This window comes from Neopsephotus bourkii, unplaced genomic scaffold, assembly GCF_033783945.1.
Source record: "Neopsephotus bourkii isolate Nb327-2 ecotype Australia unplaced genomic scaffold, CSIRO-AGI_Nbou_v1 NB_977, whole genome shotgun sequence".
Classification (NCBI taxonomy): domain Eukaryota; kingdom Metazoa; phylum Chordata; class Aves; order Psittaciformes; family Psittacidae; genus Neopsephotus; species Neopsephotus bourkii.
In genome coordinates, this window is record NW_026901471.1 from 111,921 (window position 1) to 131,006 (window position 19,086).

General features: G+C 38.1%; 1 long non-coding RNA gene across 1 annotated transcript in view; it reads left to right on the forward strand.

Moving 5' to 3' along the window:
• The window catches only part of LOC133215415 (uncharacterized), a 41,381-nt gene extending 24,482 nt beyond the window's left edge, over positions 1–16,899 (forward strand). Inside the window, exons 2-3 of the long non-coding RNA XR_009726406.1 lie at positions 12,069–12,240; positions 16,349–16,899. This is a non-coding gene — a long non-coding RNA (uncharacterized LOC133215415). The remainder of the gene's footprint in view (positions 1–12,068; positions 12,241–16,348) is intronic.
• Positions 16,900–19,086: the final 2,187 nt, after the last annotated feature.

Genomic DNA, 19,086 nt, shown 5'->3' on the forward strand with positions numbered 1-19,086 from the left:
TCTAAGGTCTCCCCTGAGCCTTCTCTTCTCCAGGCTGAACAAGCCCTACTCTCTCAGCCTGTCTTCATAGAAGAGGTGCTTCAGCCTTCTGATCATCACTGTGGCCTCCTCTGGACTCAGTCCAACAGGTCCATGTCCTTCTTATGGTGGGGGCCCCAGAGCTGGATGCAGTACTCCAGGTTGGGTCTTAAGAGAGTGGAGTAGAGGGGGAGAATCACTGGCCTCAATCTGTTGCACTGTTCGTTACCTTAGTTATATTTTGAAATTATGCTTTGAAGTTCAAGTCCCTTTCAAGGGGAAGAAATATTTTCAGCACTGAAGTGGATGCATGGGTTTGGAAAGAACAACTTGTGCTTCATAACCATTTCACATCACAAGTCAGATCATATATAGACTAAATACAGTTAAAAAAATGCTCTAGAAATTTATGGTATAAAATTCATCCACATCCATGTTAATCTCTGTAAAATGGATATGTCATTGTGGGATTAGCAGCTGTTTCCCAAACATATCACTTTTTCTGCAGTGCAATCAGTGAAGCAACACAGAATTCAATTGTGCCTCCTTTTCCATTAAACACGGAATAAGTAGAGAAAATATAATCATGTGACAGATAGAAAGCTAAGGGAACTGGAGACATTCGCTTTATTTTGAGAAATTTAAGTGCAAGGATCCTGCTGTAACTGCAATGTAAGAAAAGTCTTTCACTGACCTCGGGAAGATGTGGCCTGAATCCTACACCATGTTTGTTCACACATCCTAAGAGAATAAGGCCATTTTGCATAAAGTTGGTATGCACCATTGCTAGGAATTAATTGGAGCAGCAGGGATTTCTCTTTTGCCCCATGACCTCAGTCCTTGCACTTCATCTGCCTCCCAGTAGCCCAACGGGTTAGGGTTAGGAGGTTAATGCAACCTGATAGGTTTAGGATTTTCAAGGTAGGGGCTTGCTTTAGAGACTAGTGAAGAGAAATATAGTAAGGGACTAGGCTAAGGGGTAGGTTGTAGGGTTAGGGATAACGGTAGAAGAAGTAACTGAAGTGATCTATATTCACTGTCCAAACCCCATTGCCATGATGACTTCAATCCCCATGATTCAAGGAAGGGAAGGCCTAGATATTTAATTATGTATGACAGAGAAGAGAAAGGAGAAAGAGTAGATGATAACTTTATTACAACTACATTGATTTTAAAGTATTGTAATGAAATAGGTTCAAAGACATACAAGATACCTACTGTGGTTTAAATCTGTTCTGTATCAGTTTACTTGTTAGGAGATGAATGTCAAATTGCAATTTATTTGCAATTGACACGTAAGGCTGTTTGCCATTAATATATAATGATTCAAGCTTTAAGGCTGACTTTTAGTTAAGTTGGTCTAACTTGAGGGTCAGGCAGGACCTTTCAAAATCTAGATAGGAGTGATGGCTTCTGGAAGATATTTTTGTGGTACTGAGTTTCACTGTGATTCAGCATGTGAAAAATATTAATAGGTATGTCTCATAGTACCTCTGTAGACTAAAATAAACACTGTTTTGTATCTTCTTTTTATAAATAGGATTGATCTTGCCAATCAAAATGTGATTGTTTCTGGATAGAAACATAAAATGTAGAGAGACGGTAGAGACACAAAAATATAAGCTGCTTGAAAATGGATTGATTTTCCCATAAAATCTTAGCTGAAAGTGAGTCTGAACTAGTTTGAATAGCGTTACAGTAATATACCTTAAGCCAGCCAGAACAGTGAATGTTATAGGCAATGAATAACAGCAATATGTCTGGAAATTGGTATTAGGAGCAGTTTTATTAAATGTCTCCTTGTTTAAGCACTCAGAGAGGGTATTGATAATAGCGTAATGAAATCTGTGGGTAGTACTAGAATAAGAGATGCTCACACTAGTTGAAGCAGATAATAAAATGGTTATTTTAAGAAAGCATGAAGTTATAATATGAGAAAATTACCAGGTGAATACTTGCAAAAAAAAAAATAAAGTAAATTATATAGCTGAGGAGGCTCTTAGTGATGCCATATAAAAACCTCACATATGCTACTAGGAAGAGGCTTACATGAAAAATGGTTGTAATAAAGAAAATCTAGGGTAGCAGAAACATGGGGAAAAATGTGCTTATAATATGTTCTCAAAGAGAACTCATTCAAAGTTGACGTCATGCAAAAGCATCTAAGGTATGGAACTCTTCTTTGTACAGCACTGATGTGACAGTTCAGAGCAACTATCAGAGAAGTAATGAAGCTTAGGAATTTCAAAGGCACTGAGATCAGAGATGGATATATGAATTTAAAACTTCAGTGTATCACTTGACTGTGACAAAGTCAAATGCTCATTCATGTCCTTTCTAGATGCTCTTGCATGTGCCATTTTCAGGTAGTTCATTTGTGGGATTTACATACTTTCAGCTGGAATGCTGTTGTGCTCCTCTACTCCAATATTTGGGGGAATCTGGCCAGAAGAGGCCGATTGCTGCTTGGGGACTGGCTGGGCATCAGTTAGTGGGTGGTAAGCAATTGTATTGTGCGTCACTTGTTTTTCTTGAGTTCTATTCCTTTCTCTATTTTTGTTATTTCCTTTTTCATTTGTATTTGCATTTTGAATTGGTATTATTCACAGAATCATAAGGGTTGGAAGGGATCTCTGGAGATCATCTAGTTCAATACCCCTGCCAAGACAGGGCCACCTAGAGCAGGTTGCACAGGAACACATCTAGGTGGGTTCTGAATGCCTCCGGAGAGGGAGACTCCACAACCTCCCTGGGCAGCCTGTATTATATTTTATTTTATTTCCATTATTAAACTGTTTTTATCTCAATCCACGAGTTTTACCTTTTTTTTTTTTTTCCAGTTCTCCTCCCCATTCCATGGGGGGGGGAATATTGTGGGGGTGGGGAGTGAATGAGCAGCTGTGTGGTACTTAGTGGCTGGCTGGGATTAAACCCCAACACTGGTACACTAAACAGAAATACTTTTAACTCTGAACTTGGTTATTTACAGATCCTTCTTTCAAGAACTGAGGCCAGTGAGACTGGGACAGTTTTTATTTTCTTGCATTCTTTATTCTAATTTCCTACTGTGATTTTTCCCTTTTCCCCAAAACAAATTGCTTATCCCAGCATGTATAGTTTCCATATGACAAAGTATATGTGCGTGTATATTTATATTACTAATATATGTGCCATATATTAGTAATATATGTGCCATATATTAGTAATTGTGCTATCTTAACACAGTAAGTTTTGCAGAGAGAGATTTATTTTATATTAAAAATACAGCCTTGCCTTGCTTAACTCTAGATTGTCAAGGCAGCTCTACTGCTATGTGATTCACCTAAAGCTGTTTCCTGAGATCCTGAAATGCCATGGTAGACTAAATGACCAGTGTAGTGTTACACAGCTGTGTAGTCAAATTTTAAATTAGAGGAAAGCAACTCACTGGGAGATATGTGTAACTAATTCACTTGATTAAAGGAATGGACTTTCCCATGAAAGTTTAGAAATTGAATGTAGATTCAAGAGAAAATGTTAAAAAAGCACCAAATAGAAACAATGGAATTAAGTAGCTGACTTTGTTCTTCCAGGAAATAAGTCAATACTACTAGTATTGGGAAAGATTTAAAAGTGGTAAACATCAGAACCAAGAAGGACTGCTCTAATTGCTCCAACCAATCTTCTTGTTAGAGCAACAGCTAATTACAGTTCAACTTCAATTATGTAGATGCAATGGTGGTTACTGAACTGTTTCAGATAATTAAAGTTTTGCAAAAATGACAGATTTTGAAGTAATTATTCTATTGAGAGGAGTTTCCTTGTCTAAGGAAGCAGATTATCCCAATATCTGTTACATTAGATAACTTAGATTCAAAGACTCTTAAATAATCTGTTCAGTGGATTCAAGAGTGCACAAAGCAAGGGTGAAGTTTAAGAATTTTGGCAGACAAAACCCTAAGCTGTCAGGACTATTCTGCATTGCCACTCTAACAGTGATGTGTATGTACTGAAATTGCTTATGGCAGGTTGAAAATAAACAAAGAAAAAAATCTCCCAAACTACAGAGCTAATCTATGTAATTCCTTGCCACAGGCTGTTGCAGATGCTAAAAGTTTGCTGGTGTTCAATACTGATTTGATACATTAATAGAAGAAAAATGACCTAGGGCTATTATGAATGGGTGCCCACTGTGGTTCAGGAGATTTCAAAACAAAGAACTGAAAGCTGTGAGGCAATTCCTGGGAAATACGTTCCTCTCATTTTCTTTCTACTTATCCCTAGGAATCCACTCACCGTTACGAAGTACCGCATACTGAAACAGGCAGGTATTTCATCTGACATTTTATGGTTGGTCCAAGTCTCTCACTGCATCTCTTTAAACTTAAAGCTGTTATTTTGTTTGAAGCTGGTAAGTGATCCTCACCATTGCAGATCTTCCCCTTTACCTCCTAAGAAGTATCACTGGGGTTCATAGGTGTGATCACTGAGGTCATAAGACAGTGAAAGACCTGTTTTTCACGAAATGGTCTCATATAAAAAGAAAGAATTTTCTGGGAAGAATAAGGCTGTAGGTAAACAAAGATAACTTTGCTTCAATATTCACATTTGGGTAATAAAGATATTGAAATTTTTGGACTTAAAATAAAGCTGCTGGTTCATAGGACCTTGATATTGCTTGAGGGATACGGTACCTTATTTTTAATAAAATAGCATAACTCTGATGAATGTCTATGAATTCATGTCATGCAAAGAACATTCTGCTTTCCAGACAAATTTAGGTGCATCTGATGCAGTCAATTCCCTAGGAGAACTAATTTCTTCTTAGTCCTTTGATCTTTGGCAGAATTATTTCACAGGCAATCCTTACTTTGTTGTACTTCATAACTTTATTTTTCATCAATTCCATCTGTATTGCTACAGCGAGGAAAGCTTGTGGCATTATGTCCCCAGGACTTTCAGGAAAGAAAATAAAGTTGGTAAACTTTTAGGTTAACTCTTGTGGTCCTTCCTGAAATGTTGTGACATATTAAAATCAGATCTGTGATCTTACAAACAAATTGTCCTCTTGGTTTCTTAATAGAATACGACCTTTTTTTACTGAAAGGAGCTGAGCTAAACAGTAAGTGAGCTGAAGTGAACAGTTAGTGGGGATAGAAATGGGGCACTCAGTGGAGCAAATGCATAGACTATAAGTTTTAGACTAAAATGTCGTGCCCCCGTTTGTTCTCAAATTCCTTAATGTGAACTGTGTTTTGTGTCTGCAAAGCTTCTGTTTCTTTTTGAAATTGAAAGGATGAACAGTTTTTGTAGGGTGGTCAAACAGAACTGGTGTGGTCTGCTTCACTGTCAATGACAACCAGACTGAATTTTCCGAAAAGAAATATATTGTTGAAACAGCGATTGCCTCAATATACCTTTGGTTTAAGAGAGAAATTTTACTGTTTCCTACTGTTAAGTTAGCATTTATTTGAACTGGAGATTCATTTATTTTTAATAGCTTAGCGTTAGGATTACTTAATCATCAGAAAACCCTATATTCTCTTTTTATACAAAACTGAAATTTAAATTTAATTTATATCTAGAGTCAAGAGTGTGTAGATCAAGTTCCAGTTTTGGACAATTGAAGAATTTTCAAGGGAGCCCTAAATTCTGGTGTCTCGTGTGCTAAGAAGATGACCTACCCAAAATCTATCTCTGCAATGCTACTGCATAGGAAAACATGTATATGAAAATCTATCTCTGCAATGCTACTGCATAGGAAAACATGTATATGAAAATCAGTGCATTAGTGGAAGACTAACAATTCAGGGTGAAAATGTTCTTTCTTTGCTGTAGGTAGCATTAGATTAAGGTATACCATCACTTTCTAATTAGCAGATAAAGAAGAAGAAATTCCTCTGCAGGCAAGGAAGGTTCCAAGGTTTCACACAGAAAGGTAAAAATCTGATGTTAAGCAGGGAAAGGACACTGGTTTAGAGTAATCACTAGTCTGATCTGGCGTTCCACACTCCCACCATCTCCTTACTGCTGTGTGTTGGAGTAGAGATTGTGATATTCTAATCCTTCAAAACACTAAAAATAAATCTCTAGTCAGATAATTCAAATGGAAACAAAGATTGGGGGCCAGTGGAAAGGAGTATAGATGTTTCTCTAATGATATCTGAATACCTAAAGAGCTGTCAAGTGTCCATTAAAGATCCATTGGGAAACCAGAATAAAACCCTTACAGACTGAATCGATTTTTCAAGGACAAATCACTGATAGAGAACTGAGAGATCCACCTGAATGTGGTGGGTACATTCTGTCTGCAGCTTTTCAACCTAGCCAGTAGTAAAGTATGTTCACTGTCAGCTGCACTTTTCATTGAAAATTGTTAGTGATAACAAAACACACTTAGGCTGGCAATGGATGAACTGTTAGAGGAAGTGAACATTTCCATTAGTTGTCAGACTCTTTCCCACTGCTAGGATAGCTGCTTTTGAATCACCTAGGAGGTAGGTCCTGCTGAGTACATGAGCATGGATCCCTCAGTGTGAACTTCCTGCAGGGAAGCTTGCATGCTTGTTCGCAAAAAGGCAGAGAGGAGAGCTTTATTTGCAAATAAGGATTGCCTAGTTCCTTCGTAATTAGGAGCAAAGATCATCCTGAGCAATTTCCTTCACCACTGGTCTCGGAAGATGTTAGCTCCACAAAAGGAACAATCATAAAAAGTTAACAAGCAGTATTGTCACTAGCTGGTCATCTGATGCTCATAAATGTTAGTTCTGTCTCTGCAGAAAGTTACAATTTACACTGCATGGCAGGTAAACTTATTCACTGACAAGCCCTGAAGATGCCTGCAGGCTAGTGTCTGATTAATCAGAAAACATTTATTTGAGCAAGCCACCAACAGTTACATAGCTAGGTATACCTCCAACAAAAGGAGAGGGTACTTGAGAATTTGTGCCTGATTTCCTCTGAGCAGACCACCTAAATCAAGGATCCTATGCTGGAACACAAATAGGACGTCCTCGCTCCGTGTGTCTGGGATACAAAGACCATTCAAGCACTGAGAGAGACCAAGTATGAGCAAAAGGCTAGGAATTTTCTGTCTAGAAAAGGGAAGGCTGAAGGGAAATATGATAGCAATGCATGGAAAAGATGAAGAGGGAATGAATATTTTAGAGTTTGTGATTCAAGTATTAGTTAGCTTTCAATAAATCAGGGCTATAAAATGAAATTATGAAGACAATTAAAAAGAGGAGATTTTTCTTTGTATAATGAAACTGGAGAGCTCTGCCTCAATGCATTGCAAAGGTCAATGTTTACAATGTTTACATGGATTTCATAGATGAAAAAGAGCTGTTAATCACAAAGATATTACCTCAAACCCCAGAATTTATAAACAGAGATCACTAGATGATCTTCAAGGCCCTTCCAACCCAAACCATTCTATGATTCTATGAATTTCTTGCATCACAGAGCAATTGTGACTGATTGACTATATGGAGAAGGACAAATATGTTTGCTTTCTTACAATCTTTCTTAGGCATTTGCTGTTGCCCACTGTCAGAATAGTAGGATGCTGAGTGAGGCTATCAGTAGGCAAGTGAAGCCTTTTCCCTAATAAAAATTTCTAAAGGGGTGCACTTGGAGCTCTAAACTGTAACAAATGTAATGAGAATATTAACTGCAGTTTTAGTGATCTTTGACACAGTTGTTGGTGTGCTTACGCTCTGGTACGTCTACGACTGCAGACCCTTAGATCAGGTCCTGGGGGAGCGGTAAGAGAGGAGGCACCATGCAGATGTGAAACTTTAATGAGGGGGAAGTTAAAGGAGAATTATGGGACTGCTAGGGTATTGAGTCATCTCTGCTCTTACTGACATTTTGCAAGGTAATATTCAAAGATGAATCATTAAGCTGCTCTGTCTTGGAGACACCAGCAACAGAAAACTCAGCTGTTGCTTTTTCCTTTGGTTTGTTGTATTCGTATGTGTCAAGATTCTGGAAAGCTGACAGTAAAGTTCCTGTCTAAAGACTCCAAGGGTTGGCACCTTCTATAACACAGATAAATATTTTTATGGACTCCTAATGCAGTACATTTGTCAGACATCCAGTGTCTTAAGTAGCAAAGTAATAAAACACATTACATGCACGTAGCAACTTTCCAGCTAGTTTTTGAAGAAATCTGATTTGACTTCTGCTGCACTGATTTCTACTTTTCTGCCTATTAGAAAAATTGCTTACCACTTACACCTGCTCTCACATCAGGAAGTTTTTTCCCTGTTTTAATTTCTTTGCATAGGAACAGGAAACAGTTTCATTTCAAAATGCCTTGCATATGGTTATATGGAGTAAAGATATATTTCTCAAAGGAGCTCGATGGAGGGAATTAGATAACTCAGATGAATATTTGTCACACAGATGTTGATCACAGGTATGATCTCTAAATAGCTTATCTTCCCCCTCTCCTCTTTTCATTACCTCCTGTAAAATGTATGCTACAATTAATTTTTAACAGCTAATATGCAACCATGCCTGGAATTTGAAACCCATCTGCAAGGTACTGCTACCAAACTAGATAGTACAGTGAAAAATGGAAGAGAAACCAAGATCTCTGCATTTGATTTCCACTAATGCCAGAGGCTGTTTGTGCTTTGCAAGTACAGAGCTCTTCATGGTACCATTTATCAAGTATATGTAACTGCTCCCTCTTTTTAACTTTATAATTTTGATGCAGATTTTGTGATTTCCTGGGGAAATCAATGTCAAAATTGAAATTAAATTCGTTCTGTTTTGTTTTCCTCCTTTAATATAGGTCATCAATATAAATTCTGATGAAATACATCAATAATTCATCACTCTTCACCTCCAATAGGAAATGAAAGAGAGCTCCAGGAGGGAAAGATATCACTGGATTCAGACTTATATTTTGTGCCAAGAGAACATGTCTGTCTATCTTGGACCTACATCTGTAAACAGTTATGAAAATGCTGCATGCACCTCAATAATACAGTTAATACAGGTATTAGTCACAAAGCAAAACATACTGTCATATAAATGAATAATCAATTCACTTAGCAGCTCTCCTTTTTTCAAACACATTTTAGGTTTTGGAAGCCTGAGGCTTCTATTGCAGAACTATTCTATTTACCTGCTCATGTTTATTTGAGCGACTGTGGGGTTATCACTTAAAGTAAGAAAGCTCTTTTAAAATGCAGTTTCCTACTCTGCTGGTAGTCTCTGGCACCTGCACCTGAAGTCTGGAAAACAAAGTCTGTGGATGAATTGAACAGGGTTTAACTTGGTCTGTTCAAACTTGCACTCTTTTACCAAGTGATAGGAGTAATCTCCACTGATTTCTAACGATGCTTGTCTGTTGTTCCACATCTCAGGTAGATGGAGTTGTAATATTATTGCAGTATGGTGGTCTCCAGAAGGTTTCCCTTAGCTTATAATTGGCTCTATTGTAGAGTTACTGGCAATAGCAAATAGCTCATCAGCTTGATTTTCTGAAATATCTTTTTAAAACCCACTTCTTTGTATAGACGAAGATCTTGAGAACTGAAGTTCTGCAGATGTTCTGGTTGAGCCCATTCTGTGCTTCTGCTGAAATACTGCTTTCCTAGAAAAGCCTCAGGAATGGGATTTTCAATGCTGTAAATTTTTTCAGCTTGACACAGTGACAAATTTGTAAGACTTCCTCAGGGTCTGTGGAAGGATCTGAACACTTGTTTACTTTTAGTTTACTTTGCTTTACTTTAAAATGATTTTTCTTGATGGTAGTTATGTCTGTTCATCTGACTTTTGGGATCATAATTGTGAATTAGAACGAACGAATAAAAAACACTGGAATTTAACAAACTGCTTCGTGTTTCCTCAGGTCCGTATTCTTGTTAGTCTGTGAATCAATATACTGAACTTATATGCAAATACTTATGTAAAGACAGAACTAATGTATCCAGAGCAGTTTTTGCCACATTTATCTTTGCTATTATTTTATTTTTTATGGATATATTTCCAACTATGAAAATTATATTTTCCTTTTATGATTTGATGTAATTTGTCAGTCTCTTGGATAGGGCTGAGAAATTACAGTGTGTGTGCATGTCAGAAACTTCCAGCTTTCCTTCCAAATATAAAATCAATATTTTTTACGTATTTTGTTAGATTATGATATTTTAAAGCCTCTAGTCTAAATTTCCATGCAGTCCAGGGCAAATTTAGAAGTATATGGGAATTGCTTAGGGCCTAGGCTAGCTGAGTTTTGAATATACCCAATGGTGGAGATACCACAGCTTCTCTGGGCCCCTAATCCAGTGCCTGATCATCATTTGTGCGAATTATGTTTCGCCACTCATGCAGGCAGAATTTCTCTTGCTTAAACTTTTCACTGTTTTCCCTTGTTCTTTTCTTGGGAAAATATGTCTACTAATAATGCCATCTCGGAATTTAAATATACTTGCCAAATCCTGTATTTCACTTCTCACCACATGTGGTAAAACAACCTTGAAATGCTTACAGAACAACTGATGAAATAATGACTCCACTATTTTTTATTTATATGTGGGGTGCTGCATTTGTAATACTTATTTAACTTGAATTATTCAAACATGGTTAACATTACGAGTCAACTTTTCTAATCATTACATTATATACATCCCACCACTGTATTTTCTTCCTTTAATGTCTAAAGTAAATCTGCTTTTAGAATATGTACTCCATTGGATTTCTGATATGTAACAATTCGGGTCTTGCAAACTAGTTTTTCCAGCCCACACGTGCTTGTATTTGTGGATTAAATTGTCCATTGCAAACACAAGAGAAGGGCAAGCACTGAAAATCTTCTTTTGTTTGTTGCAAAAGCAGATCATAAGTACACAGCTCTGCTGTACCATTGTGAAAAGAAATAAGGTTACAATCAGCTTGGAGAAGAAAATGCTCAGGAGTTTTCTGTTTACTTTTTGGTGCAAATTCTCTGAGTTTCAACCCTCCCCTGCATCCTTTCTCTAGAGAAGTTAATTTTCAGGTAGTGAGAGGTGGGAAACCTCTGCAGTTTCCCACAGCTCTATCCCTCCAGTAAAAATCCAATCATGCCCTGTCTCAGACAAGTCCAAACTCAGATCCAAGTCTCATGACTATTCAGAACTGATGTAATTACTTATGTCCTTGTCATAGTTGAGCCACATGAGCAGATTTTACCATAGGGTGGCTGGCTTAGCTTAAATTGCTTTCACTTGTTCTCCTTGAGCTGAAAATAACTTATTTAACAACTGTGTTAGTGAGAGCAAGATGTACAATTCCTAACAAAAAAAGGCCTTTACTATACTCACAATGAATATCACAAGCAGTATACCAATAGCGACCGCTCCTCCTTGAGAGACAGATTGTTGTTTTTTACTTAAAGTGAGACTGCATAAGGATGATAATGTGGGAATGTAAAAACACATTAGAATTTCACTTAATATCTTTTACTTCATAAATACTGATGAAAACAGTGAGACCTATATGCAGTAATCAGTTGTGTCGACCTGGGAAAGAATTCTTTCACAACCATAAAAGTTCTCCCTCAATTTTTCCCCCAAGTAAAAGACAGAGAGTTCCTGATGACAAGTAAATTACTGGGGAACGTTACACTTTTTCTGAGAAAGTTGCAGAATATAAATGGGAATATAAATTAGAACAAAAGCTTTTAATTTTATAACAAATATTAAATATTAAATACTGCCAATTAACTATCATAACCATCATCATGTTTTGATTATGAAAAAATAAGATGGTATAAATCTTAGCTAATCCTTGACATCCACCGAAACAGCTTAATTTTTACCATTCCCTCAGGAGAGAAAAAAAAAGGAATATAGAAAAAGGTTTTCACTCAATGGCATGGAATTAAATCACTGCGCCTTATGTAACTGTGAAAGAAAATGGACCACTGACTCATGAGTTTTGAAAAGCTGTCCTTGTTGCTGACTGGAGTAAGATTTGTTGTTTTCTTTGGTAGCTGCTTAGGCTTCTTTTATGTCTTAGCCCTCCATTATGGATGACAGTGTAGTCACCTATTTTTTCTATTTGTTTTCCAGCAGCACCTGCAAGTCCCAGGCACAGGGCAGAGTACAAAGGGTCACGTTTGACTGGGAAACTGAACTGGATTCTACTCCTGCTAAACTCCGTGAATGTTTGTGGGCAAGAGAGCTTCACTGAGAACTTAACTGTTTAAATAAATGGGACAAATGGGGAGCAGAGCTTATCTCAGAGGTTTGGAGTTTATTCCTTGTTTTGTTTTAACCTATTGTGGAACACTTCTATTTCTTGCTTAATTTAAAGTCACCTGGAGCCTTTACCTTGATTTGAATAGAAGATAAATCCCACACTTCATTTTTATTATTTCAGTTCATATATTTTATTAAATGAGGATAATAATCAGCAGTGTTAGAACCTGTAGGATTTGTAAATCAAGTTCTTGGAGTAACTGCAATATTAACATGATCTGTCAAAACTAACCCTTGAAATCTCTTGTTATTTCCTCGTAACGTTGTTACCAGCTATGCCTATTCGCTGTGTCTCAAACTGAAGTTTTAACTAGCAGTTTTACCCTTTGCACTTCTTTCCCTTAGCCAATTTTGTGTGATGTATTCATATTATAAAAAAAATCACATCAGATTATTTGAATTTATTTCCCTTGGATGCCATAGCAGTAATGAGGTTAAATAATTGATAAATTCCTAATTAAAAAAGTATCAGCATCTTTTACTAATATTTTCTCAGTGTTGATCAGAGATCCCATTGTTTCTATTTACCTGGCATATTTAATGCAATCCTTTATTATTTGCAGTCATTGGTTCCTTTCATAGTAATGTCAGTATATGTGCAAATAAATTAAATACTTTCCAGCCAGGTAAGTCATGTCATCTCTCACTGGTAATCTTCACTTGAATTCCATTCACCAAAATAGTGTGTCATACCTTGTTATTGGTTGGGAGCTGCCTTTTGTCTGCTTGCATTTCTGAGGACAAGTGTCTCCCTCCTGTCAAATGAGAGCTACAAGGTGCTCCCCCCTTTCTGGGCCGTGGTGGGAGAAGGAGGTGGCCAGAGAGACAGGAACAGAGTGAGGTGAGAATCTGCGGGACCACTGGGTGAGAGGCAACTGAGATCAACCCTGCAGCTTATAGTTCTACTGGGAGCCATATTTCATGTGGGCTGTGCCTGTACAGAGCTGAGAGCCAGGTGGTGTGGTACAAATCCAATGACAGAAACAGAATTTCCCACCTTCTAGAATGGAGGCTGGAAGGACAGGTACATGCCTGAACCTAGATACTCATCTCCCTGACAGTCAAAATGTGTTAAAACTGCCCCTTCGCCTGCCACTGAGAGTGGAGCTAGGAGAACGCTGTAGATGCTGAGCTGGTCTGTCATCTGTCATGGTTTAAGCCCAGCCAGTAACACAGAACCACGCTGCCGCTCTCTCACTCCCCTCTCTTCCCTGCACTGCTCCCGGAGGGATGGGGAGGAGAATCAAAACAATGTAACTCCCACGGGTTGAGATAAGAGCAGTCCAGTAACTAAGGTATAATACAAACCACTACTGCTACCACCAATAATAATAATGATAAGGGAAATAACAAGGGAAGAGAATACAGCTGCTCACCCGTAGACCAATACCCAGCCGGACCTGGGCAGAGATCCAGCCCTTCCCGGTAACTGCCCCCAGTTTTACATCCTGGGCATGACATGCTGTGGTATGGAATACCTCTTTGGTTAGTTTGGGTCAGGTGTCCTGTCTCTGCTTCCTCCCAGCTTCTCCTCTTCCCTGGCAGAGCAGTCCTTGGTCAGACTAAACATGACTGAGCAACAACTAAAAACATCAGTGTTACCAGGGCTGTTCTCAGGCTGAAAGTCAAAACCACAGCACTGCACCAGCTACTAAGAAGGAGAAAAATGACTGCTACTGCTGAACCCAGGACACATCCGAGGTGGAAAGCTAGCTCTGACATCGAGCAGTTGTGAAAACTGAATAAACCACTCGTTATCTTCTTGTAACCATAAATCAGGTGGAAACTGCTTCACTGAGCAGTCAGGGCCCCTCTATGGAAACCAAGTATTGTCCTTACATTTGTGAGATGAGTAGGACAATATATGTGTACATTTGACTACATGCTCCCATTTCTTTGTATAAAGATTTATGTAGAGATTGTAGGGCATTATGATTTCCAAAGGTCCCTTCCAACCCTATTGACCCTGGAATTATCACCATTTTTTTAATATAGTTGAGGTTAAAAACTTTGAAGACAGCATTTCCCTTCTGTGACAGTTACTGCATATTCTGGTGGAAAATCTTCCTAAATCAACAATGAGGTGACAAAAAGATCAAAAGTGTTTGGCTTTCTGTCTATTAGACTGCCCCAAAGCAGCACTGGTAAAATATTTGAAGGATTTGCTGTCTACTTGCAGTGCCATTTATATTCACTAGTTTCAATAAGTAAAGTAGCTGTCTCCAAGCAGTGTACGCAATAAACAGCAATGGATTTTCTCCCTGTAACATCTCTTAGTGTCTCCATCACCACATTGTAAGTGAAAACCAGTGAAAAGAGTCACAGACTTAGGAAAATGCAGAATGATGAACAGTTGGAGAAAAATTATTTTTTATTTCAGAAAAGGGCAAAACAAGTTTTTAGTGTTTTAAATTTGAGAATAATTGATCTTAAATATGACACATCATATTTATTCAAAACTTAAATCATACCTAATCCTTAGAATAATTTTGCAATGGTAAGTGATCAGTTAGGATTTCCAAATTTTTCCTCATGTATCATACGAAAAATGGATTTGAAGGATTTGGACCAACCTCAGTCAAACTACTGTTTTTGTTAGACTTGTTTAAAAAAAACAAAACCAAAAAAACCCCACCAAATAATTCAACAAATCTGAATAGATGTAATATCCAAGGTTTTCTCTGAAAAGAGTTGGGAAGTATAAACATGAGATCCTAGTACAATCATTTAAGAAAGGTTTCAAATAGATTAGTGGAGTCCTTAGGCTGCGGAATCCATGATGCTTAAGGGAAAATACTTACTCATCTTCTTAACAACTGCAAGAACCACTGAAAAGGCTGGGGTTTGACAATAAAAAGCACAGCACTTAATCTGGCATCTCTTCTTTTGACCTCCTCCTGTTAATAGTAGTCCTTCCAATTTAAATAGGGTCATATCTCTCATATTCTTCAATTTCTGATTCAGAACTAGAAGCTAATGCCCTTTTCCTCAGCTTGGCTATTTGACCATTTTCTGTTTGCTGATTTTATCTCACATTTAAGAAAATACTGTATCTGATTGCAAAATATTTTATAAGCTGTCCATATGGTGGATACCAGAGCATCAAAACCTGAAATGAGTAGTTGTTTAACAGTAGATCAAACCTTGGTGCTCCTTTCTTCACTCATGGTGCAGTATATGGTTTAAAACATGAGTAAGCATTATGATGTGAGGTATTTTTGTCCAAAGATGACAGCAAGATCTAGGTTGTCCTGTGTCCTGAATAAACACTGATAAAGACTTAAAGGTTATCTTCTGACAAAATCCATCAGCAAGATTTACAACAGAGGAGAGGATAAGGAAACAGAGATAACTATGTTCTATGAAAAACAAGATGTGCCACTGTGTTCCAGTTTTTCAATTCTGTGCCGTTGGGCAGTCTGTAGCAGAGCACCAGAGCTCAGGGCCGGGCTGGTCCCCCTGCATCAGGTCAGCCTGAACTCTGCTGACAGAACAGCAAGACCGCTTCTCTTCCACATTTGTTTGGTTTTTCTTTAAGAGCAGAGATGTGTAAAAGTGTTTCAGCTTTCAAGACTTCTCCCTTGAAACTGGGTAGAAAAGACTGCCCGAGGAATAGCAATTGTTGTTGCTATGACATTTGAAATTAATACCAGTGCATATTTGCTTAATGTTTTCAGCACTAATTTCCCATGTAGACAAATCATCACAGATCACTTCAGTAAACTTTCCTGTCACTGTTGCTTTCAGCTTAGGACATTCTTAGCTTTAGCATCCTGACCATAAATCCTCAGTAGGATAATATGGTTTCATCCAAGAATGAAATGTGCTGGAACAGAGAATTGAGTTGGCTGTATTTAGACAAGGAAATCTTGACAATGAAAAGGTGAATATTTTGACTGCTGGAAGACAGGGAATAAAGCAAAGAGTATGAAAGACTAGGAGACAAGATATGTTGGCTTGGATCTGAAGGAAAGGGAGAAACAGAGGCAAATGGTAATGGCAAAGTTATTAAGTTGAGGTAGAGGTAGCTAGGGAATATTATCAGCAAAAAAGGTGAATGAAAATAAGAGAAAAAGCATTCTGTCCCTTTTTAGGCCTGCTTAATTGGAACTACCATAAAGATGATGCCCACTGCATGGAGAAGACTCTGAGACATTTATAGTTGTCCAAGGAGCCAAAGGAGACTAATGAGTAATGAATACTATTCAAAATCCTCTAATTACATAGCAGGTTGCTACCTTGGAAGAAAAACAAGCTAATATAAATGCAAAAGGACTGGAAACAGCCCTTCTCCAAATAATTCACTTGATTCAGCAAGCTGTCAGCTGCACTATTTCATTTTCTCTCTTCTTAATCCTCCTTCTCTCTGCCGAATGCCTTCCTATGCAGCAGCTCTTCTAAGCTAAGGGTTTTGTTAGTCCTCTGGCTTCTCTCAACCTGTACTACTACATGTAATGGTGCCACATATTTATAGGAACTTCAGAGTTATCTGAAACCTCCAAATCAGTAGTAAGTCTGGATTAGAGCTGGTTATTTTCAGTGAGATTTTGGTGGATTTTAATTCTGTGTAGAGCTGGGCACCAGTTAAGAGGAGACAGCAATCTGGTGAAAGAAAAGGAACTGAAGCAAATGTTCTGGGACACAGATGCAAGAGGGCTTTTTTTAATTTATCATTTTTTAGACCTTGATTTCCCAGTGGCTTGAATTTACAGCATTTCAGTTCCAGGAACTTTATCAGGGAAGCAAACATCTTGGTCTTTTCATCTTCGAGGCTCTGAGGAAAGGCTGTACAGCCCTGCTGTGCTCTCCTGCCCATCTCCCGAGAATCACAGCTACGTGCCCCTTACCAGTACCTTCCAAGTTGCCAGGAATGTAACTTTCAGTAACTCAAATTTGTACTTACATGAAGGCTCTATATTCACCTTTTGTAAAGACTTTCTGTAGAATTCTGTCCAAAAGATTTATTTTTCCTTTTCACCAAAATCTCTACACTGGATTTTATATTTTCTCTTGAATGCTTTTATTTCTGAATGTAAGGATGCCTTATTAACCACAGTGCAATAAAGAAAAGGAAATGATAAAGTTATTTTCACCATGGCTTCAAAAAAGTGTGTGTCTTTAAAATACAAGGTGATATAATTTAAACTCAGTTATAATTTTTCGGCTTTGTGGTATGCAGTTCTCTGTAAAGAGTAATGATCAGTTACTATGGAAACAGATGTATGCACATACACTCACCTGCACACATAAAATGCTAAAAAAGTTCCAGAGAAGGCCTAAGCATCTATTGGAAATGTTGTGTATATCTGTCCCTATGGCTAAAAGGAGATCTGTGTGACTGCTGTAGTGGAAGAACAACTGCTGTGTATGAAAGATGATACTGTCACAAAACCAAGTGTGCATAAATCAGACACATTAAAGTCAGAAGCCTCCTTCTGATGTTAGAGAAGCTTGGTTTTGGAGCAGATGTCCAAGGGTAATGACAGCAACAATTTGCACTAGGTTTAGGATAGAACCATGATTGGATTTCCTGGTGTGACTGACCACAGTAGCAGAGTTGGCAGTTCTCTAGCAGCTTACAAAGACCCTTTGGCTATTTACATGCATATCTTCAAGGGTATTTTTGCTTAGCCTTGCCTTTTGGTTTTGTCTGTGCTGCTGTAAGCCATAACATCCAAAACACTCCCTCTTACTGCCAATAGCTACCTGACTGACAGTTCTTGAAAACCCTTTAGTGGCCAATAGCTGACTGTCCAGCTGAAACTCAAGAATCAGTGAAGAGGGTTATCTGCCTTGAAAACCAACAAACATGTCAGAGATCTGAAAGGAACAACTGCAAATGCACAGGGTAAAGCTTTAACAGGAGAGAGTTGGAAAGGAGAACCTGGGGAGATGGGAGAATGAGGAAGGCGAGACAGAAGAGTAGGAGAGGCAACAGTAGGGCACCTCCAGGCATAAATAAAATCCCACAAGTCCAAAATTCAGGTTGGGAGCTCGTAAGATACACAGATCCTAGAGCTTGCCAAGTCCTGAAGCTCATGCAATCATGAACGTAGAAATGCATAGGAAGTTACAGGTATATAAACTCTACCCAAATAATGCTGTTCGAGACAGGGAATGTTGTTTGTGAGGCACTAAGCAGTACTTTTGTTGTTGTTATTTATTATTTTATATACCCAGTGCTTTTGAATACATGCCAGAGCACTTCTGTTTGTTTGTGTATTTAATATGTATTCCACATCAATATGTGGAAGGGATTATCATAAGTGGGAAAATTAGGTCTGAATGATGCTGCTTATTTTACGATGAGTAAATTGGGCTTTTCTTTTGGAAGGTCACAATGCTAAGATGACTTTTATGTCAGCAAATGTCAGATCAGATTGAACTAGGACTCTAGTATTTTTTCACTTGCTGAATACTGTATGCAGTGTTAAAATCCAAGAGTAATTGACATCTAATTATTGTCAGTGCAATTATGGGCATCTCTGGTGTAACTCGGCTCTTGAAGTTAGAACACTGCTGGAAATGGGACACTTTGTTCTGGAGAAAGTTCTGTAATGATGCAACTGAGTAAAATTATTGACATACTTAAACTCTTCAGGTAGCTTTGCTGGGTTGCCCCTGCAGCCGATTTATAGGTTCAGTTGACAGAGGACAGACAGTACTTGGAAATGTGCATCTGTCATATACAATCAGGGAGAAAATTTTGTACTGATATTTTCTCATTTCAATTACAAGGTTTGTGAGAAGTGCCCTTTCCTTCTGAGAGAGAATATGGGACTTGGAGAAGAAAAGACCACAAGTCAAGGGCCTTGGGAAGTCAGTGAGGGGA